The sequence below is a fragment of the Chinchilla lanigera genome, unplaced genomic scaffold (assembly GCF_000276665.1).
Source record: "Chinchilla lanigera isolate Chin_1 unplaced genomic scaffold, ChiLan1.0 scaffold00128, whole genome shotgun sequence".
Lineage (NCBI taxonomy): Eukaryota > Metazoa > Chordata > Mammalia > Rodentia > Chinchillidae > Chinchilla > Chinchilla lanigera.
The window spans coordinates 33,423-40,176 of record NW_004955529.1 but is presented as its reverse complement, the minus strand read 5'-3'; the positions used below and the strand labels follow the sequence as shown (position 1 = coordinate 40,176).

Sequence of the window (6,754 nt, the reverse complement as noted above, 5' to 3'; positions counted from 1 at the left end):
AAACAAACAAACAAAAAAAAAAAAAAAAAAAAAAAAAAAAAAAAAAAAAAAAAAAAAAAAAAAACAAAACAACCAAAGTACTCACTTTAATACAATAGTATATTTTAGCATATTATATATTATGAAGCCTAAGACAAGCAAACAGCAAGTTAATAAAAAGTCACAATTCAGAATTCCAGTATTTCCACATGGTATTACTCTCTATGAAATGTGAAAAGACTAATAATGTTTAGCTGGAAGGATCTTTAACCTGTAAGTTACACTCATGTGACCAAAAAAATCACACATTTGGGAGATCATGCAACATGAGTTAGTGTAGAAAACTGCCTTCCACAACTGCTTCTTCAAAGGTTAAGCAATTAACTGGCCATCATTTTGGAAGTGGAAGATGAATATAGATTAGTGGGTCCTACAGGGAGAAAGAAATAATTGACATATTTTAAACAGACTGTGTTAGTTGTTTATTTGATACAGAAAACTCAAGGTATTGCACTTCATCACAAAAATTCCATGTAATATGGATCTACACAGTCCAGGAAAACAATCTAGAACCATTCTATTTGCCTGACCAGTATGTCCTCTAAGAAGGCTTTCCAAATGCTTGAGTAGAAGCATCATACTCTGCAAAGAAACGCTTGAGTTCTTCAACACACTGATCCACTCTTTCCTGTAAACTCTGCCTCAATGCAAACTGTATAGACTTTTCTAGGGAAGGATCATTTTCAATCAACCTTCTCATCACCATCCTGACAGTTTCACTGTATTGTCTGTAAGCCTGTTCAATCTCTTCCATTTTCGATGCTATTGCATTCGAGCGCCTGCTGAGCTGACGGAATTCAAATAATTTTCTACTCTTTCTTGCATTGGTCTCTCGTTCCGCTGGTTTTTTGGTGCATAATGGTGCTGTAGGCTGCACCTGGAACTCAGAAATGCTAGACAAGGTGTTCTCCTCTGATATCTTGAGCTTTTCCTCAGAGCGTTTGCTTTCAGCCTCAGCAAGTTCCTTCTCAGTTTTCCTGCTGGGTTCATATAATACCTCTGATGTAGGACCTGCTGTTGGGCTTGAGAGTGAAGTGTACCTTGATGTTTTCAAAGACCGGGCCCATCTCTCTTTACTTGTATGCTGAGGCTCTTTGGAAGAGTATGTTTTCTTTTGGACTGCAGAGCAGCTTGTGCTACTGACACTGGAAACAGATCTGTTTTGTGTAGAGTCCTTTTGGCCTAAACGTGATTGGAAAATAGGAGGATCCTTTGCATGAGGAGGACTGTCTCTCTTAAAATGGGAAGAGTAGGAATTTTTTCTTCTAAAGCCATCTCTCATGTGCCTGGAATCACTCCAGCCACTTGTAGAATGATCATATCTTGACCATCCATAGCCACATTCATCTCCTTTCTGACATGGACCATTTCTTTGATCGTGGGAAAAACTTTGGCCCTCATCATTTTCTTGGGCAGCAACATCACTGTAATATCTACTGTAGCTTCCTTCACTGGGTCTGTTTAGCAGTAGTGGTCTCTTTTCCAGTAGTGGTGGCTTCTTTGGCACAATATTACCTACTGCCTGGTCCTTTTGGCCTATGGGTGATTCTTGGTAAAAAGGAGGATCTGTTGTATGAGAAGACTGGTCTCTCATATAATGGGAAGAGTAAAAACTTTTTCTTCTGAAGTCATCTTTCTTGTGCCTGTAGTCACTCTGGCAGCTTGCAGAATGATCATATCTTGACCATGGGTAGCCAAATTCACCTTCTGTCTGAGGTAGACCACTTCTTCTATCATGAGAAAAACTGCGGCCCTTGTCATCTTCTTGGTAACCAACATCACTGTAGTATCTATTATAGCTTCCTTCACCTGGTCTGTCTAGCAGTGGTGGTCTATTTCCTAGCAGAGGTGGTCTCTTTCCTAGTAGTGGTGGTTTCTTTGGCACACTATGAAGTTCTCCATGGCAGCCATTGCTAGGATGACTCCGAGGAGGTACTCGTTCTTCGGGAAGTCTTTCATAGTCATATTGTCCCTCAGACCACATGTCACGTCTTCTGTCAGCCACAACTCTGACAGACCGGACAGCCAGCTAACACAGCACTACCAGAGCCATCTCCACCTTTGCTGCCGCTGCCTCTGCCACAATGGCCACTGGGGCCACTCTATAGGGAGGCACTTCTGGGGCCCATTGTGACCTCAGCTTCTAATGGCTTTCATTCTGTCTTTATTATTACAAATTTCTAGAATTTTGATGGTGATGTCTTATGTAGTGTTTTCTGATCATATTTATTTGGATTTAAATGCCTCATTTTCTTGAGAGTTCATTTCAGTCTCAAGATTTGGGATATTTTCCACAATGGTTTTTGCTAAGAGATTTTAATAACCTTAGTTTTCTTTTCCATCCCTTCCTTGACTCAGAGAATTGATTAGTTTGTTCTTTTACAGTCAGGTAGCTCTTGTGTCCACCTTTAATGAATTCTTGTTTTTACAGTACCACTGATTAAATGATCTAGTATAGTCATCTTTGGTATGCAAGGGCTTTGAAACTTATAGAATTTGGTTCTTGCCACATTTTGGTTCAAAATTTTGATTTGTTATGCATCACTTGTTCAGTACTCAACACATAAGCTCAGACTTGTTGGTGTTGACTGTCTTGTAACTTGCTACCTCATTCCACCCAAAACAGTTTGCTTTTAGTACTTCCAAAACCAATGAATGGCAAGTACCAAAGTACCAGTGACACCATTCCTGTCCTCTGGTCTTGATACCCTCTCCCTGATTGATTGTATCTACAGGCATGTTTATGAATTGTATTTCTAGGATCTGTGCTTGATTCCTTTTCATAACCACTAAATTGTTTTTGTCCAAGATATGGAACTCAGGACCTTCACACTGAGCTACATCCCTAGTCATTTATATACTTGCTTTTTTTTTAGATTGGGTATTGCTCAGTCACTGAGTTACCTGGGCTGGGTTTGAACATGCCATCCTCCTGCCTCAGCCTCACAAGTACCAAGAATTTAAGCACATGCCAACTGTCTGGCTGAATCTTTAGCTCTTTACCAAGGTTGTCATGCATATTCCTCCTCATTGTCTCTAATTCAATCAGTTTTCTTGTGTCTTCTTTAATCTCATGGAATATCAGATTAAATTAAATCCTTTATCTGTTTATATCTTCTTTATGCTCATGGTACATCTTGGTAATTTCTTCATACATTATTCCCTGTTCTCTTTCTTTTTTTTGTCTTTTTGAGACAGGGTCTCACTATACAGTTGAGGCTGGCCTTGAGCTCACGCTATTGCCCAGGCTGGCTTCAATTTCACAAGGATCCTCCTGCCTCAGCCTCCTGAATGCTGGGATTACAGGTGTGCGCCACTGCACCCGGCTCCATGGTCTCTTTTAAATATGGCTTTTGAGTTGTTTGCCTGAGACTTCCCTCCACTGTGGTGCTCAGGAGATCATCCCTTGGGCAATAATTAATTACTGAGGCATTGTTTTCCTTTGCTTTCTTATGATCCTTGTTAAATGTTGTGGATCAGTAGGGCTCGAAAGCTCTGCCACTCTAGTAGAGATCTCTTTAGTCAGTGCATTTATCCCTGTGATGTGCATTTAGCTTTGTGTGTGATTTAGTGCACAGAGAAGTACCCAATTTATTGAAAGAAAAAATTTTGGTTCCTAGCACTGCATTGCAAGGAGAGAATAGCTGCAGATAATACTAACATCCAAGGAATCAATCATATACTGATACATCATTTAGAAGTACTGGAGTGTTAAACTTGTTTAGCAAATTTTACACCCTTTCAAAATCCAGGAATACAAACTATTAGTAATGGTAGAGAAAGTTTTTGAAGATAAGAGAAGATAATGAAGAAAAGGATTTTTAAAATGAAGCAGACAAATTGAGAAAAACAGGGAGTCTAAAAAGTAACAAAAGTAAATGAAAGAAGAGAAAATACTCTTTGATGTTATTATTTTTATACATAGAAAGATCAAGGGAGGGAGCAAGTTTAGAAGGATATGTGTGGGGGTAGAGGGAAAGGAAGGGATTTATGCATAGAAAGTAGGAAAATCATAACAGTGATTATGCTAAACCCCCAGCCCCCTATCCAGTTTATAAACCAGCAGAAACTCTACGTTAGAAGACTGAAGCAATGACTTTTGAAGATGGGAACCCTGTTGTTTGAGGTAAGACAGTGTAGAAACAAAAGTGATCATTAGCATTCCTATACAATTGCTCACGAGCGTATACATGCTGAAATAGAAATGTAGGAAAACTTAAATTTTTTATACTAGCTTTCATTTTGAAGAAAAGTAGGTGAAGGTGGGGAGACTTATTAGTGTTTGGGACTGTGTGTGAGGAAAGACTGAGGGTAGAGTCTTTAAATTGTTAGTGAAAGAGATACCGGGAGATTTAGTTCAATCAATATCCTAAGAGAAACTCTAATTTTAGAAATTCTGTGAAGCAATCCCTGGTGAAGGGGAAACAATGTGAAATGTTAATATGCTAAATGTTAATATGTAGCATTTAAATGTCTTAATAATTTCTGTATAAAATAAATGAATGGATAGAAAGGGAGAGGAAGAAAGACAAGTAATAAAAATATAATGGAAGAGCTAAGAGATAGGAGAAGGTATGAGAAGGTATGAGGGAAAAATGACACAGAGAAGGGAAGGATGAATTTGTAGATGGAATTTGAGAGATGAAATGGGAGGTTGTATACAGCTATAGAACTAATGATGAAATGACCTTAGATAACATCCAGAAACAACCTTAGAAGTGGGCAAATGCGAAGTAAGCACCATAGTATTTTACAAACAACCATAGGAAATATATACACATTGTTATAACCATGAGCACACACATACAAAGATATGTAGCTAAAAACTCAAACAACTGAAGAAACAAACACACATATACATACACACACACACACACACACACACACACACACCTCTCAAAACAGACATATCAAGCCTCTGTTTTCCGAAACCTCAGTTATTGTCACAATGCTGTGGCACATTGCCAGTGTTTTTCCAACTGACAAGCAGCAAACTCAGCAACTTCAGGTTCCTCAGCTGTGATTCTTCCGCACACTCTGGTATTTGACACACTCAGTTCACCTGTCTCAGCTTCTCATGCTCACTGCTTGTGGTTATGTCTCAGTTTGATTCATGGTTTTTCTGGACAGCAAATTCAGTGATCCTCTGTCGTCAAGCAGGAAACAGCATCCCTGCACCTGTGCACCGTTCTGATAGCTTTTCTATGTTCCCATTATTCCTTAGTCAAAGCAATACCCCTGCATGCCAAATTGTTTTTCTTTGCTTTGCTTTGCTTTCTTTTTTTTTTTATTTTTTTTTTTTGTTCTTGAGACAGGATATCACTAGTTAGTGGAGAATAGCCTTGAACTTGTTTATGTAACCCAGACTGGCCTTAAATTCATGGTGATCCTCCTGCCTCAGCTTTCTGAATGCTGAGATTACCAGCCTAGGCCACTACGCTTGCCTCAAATTTCAGTTATACATGGTATATTTAGAGGTTTCTATGGGGCATCAGGAAATAGCCTCCATGGGCAGTGATCTGAATTTTTCTTTTCTGCTCTCAGTTATCCCATGCTCTGGATGTCCATCTTCACAAAGGGTCTACTTCCATCCTGTGAATTCAGTGATGCGATTGGCAGATAAGTTGGTTCACATGGAATTCAGTGGCAGTTGGGTATCAGCAGGAGGGACCACACATAGGCCCAGAACTCTGTTGTTTGGGAGGGTATGGGAGAGAAGCTGTATGTATCTGTATACTTGTAATATACAAAAAAGCAGACTAATAATCTCATGATAAAAATCATTATTACATGTATGACATATTAGTATATGTGCACTATACATAACAAATATATTAATTATGGGAAATTGGTGTATATACACATCATATTTCATTCTTTTCATTTTCTCCTACCCCTCAACTTCCCCTATCCTCATATCCCTTTCTTATCTCCAAAATCTACCTGCAGGTTTCCTATTATCTGTCTTTTCTTTTGATCTTTGTATTATTTATAATTTTGGCTTCTCGTATAAAATAAATGATGTAATACTGTATTTAACTTTTGGGGTCTGATTTATTTCACTTCACATTATTGTCTCAACGTTCATCCATTTTTTACAAAATAAGTCTAATTTATACTTTATAGATCAGTAGTGCTCCAGTGTGTTTGTATGGTGTACTTTAAATGTATAGTTTTGTAATGTTATATATAGTCACCTGTTTTTCCCACCAATCTCCAGAACATATTTATCTTCTAAAACTGAAACTATTTTGTACTCATAAAACAATAATTTCCTGTTATATATTTGCCTTAGCCCCTGCCATCATTTTGTAATTATTTTCTTATTTTATTCCTACATGTTTGCAGTTCATACAGTTTACACTCATCTTGGAGTGGGTATATGTACATGCCACATCTTTTTTTTTCTTTTTGAGACAGGATCTCACTTTGTCGTTCAGGCTGGCCTTTAGCTCACTTTGTAGCCCAGGCTGGCCTCGAACTTGCCATGATTCTCCTGCCTCAGCCTCCCAAGTGCTGGGATGACAGACATGCGCCACCATGACCAGCCACATCTTTCTTTTCTTTAATCCCCTTCCCATTCTCTACCCTTCCCTCCCTTATCCTCCAATCCTTCCATCCCATTTTTCATTCTTATTGATATTATTAATCTTATCTCATGTTAGGGCATATAACAGTTACATTAACTGAGGTTGCTAGGTTTTTATACATGGTT

At 38.5% G+C, this 6,754-nt stretch overlaps 1 pseudogene; it reads right to left on the bottom strand.

The window, feature by feature from the left end:
- Positions 1-580: 580 nt before the first annotated feature.
- On the bottom strand, positions 581-2,038 carry LOC102024719 (annotated as a pseudogene).
- Positions 2,039-6,754: the final 4,716 nt, after the last annotated feature.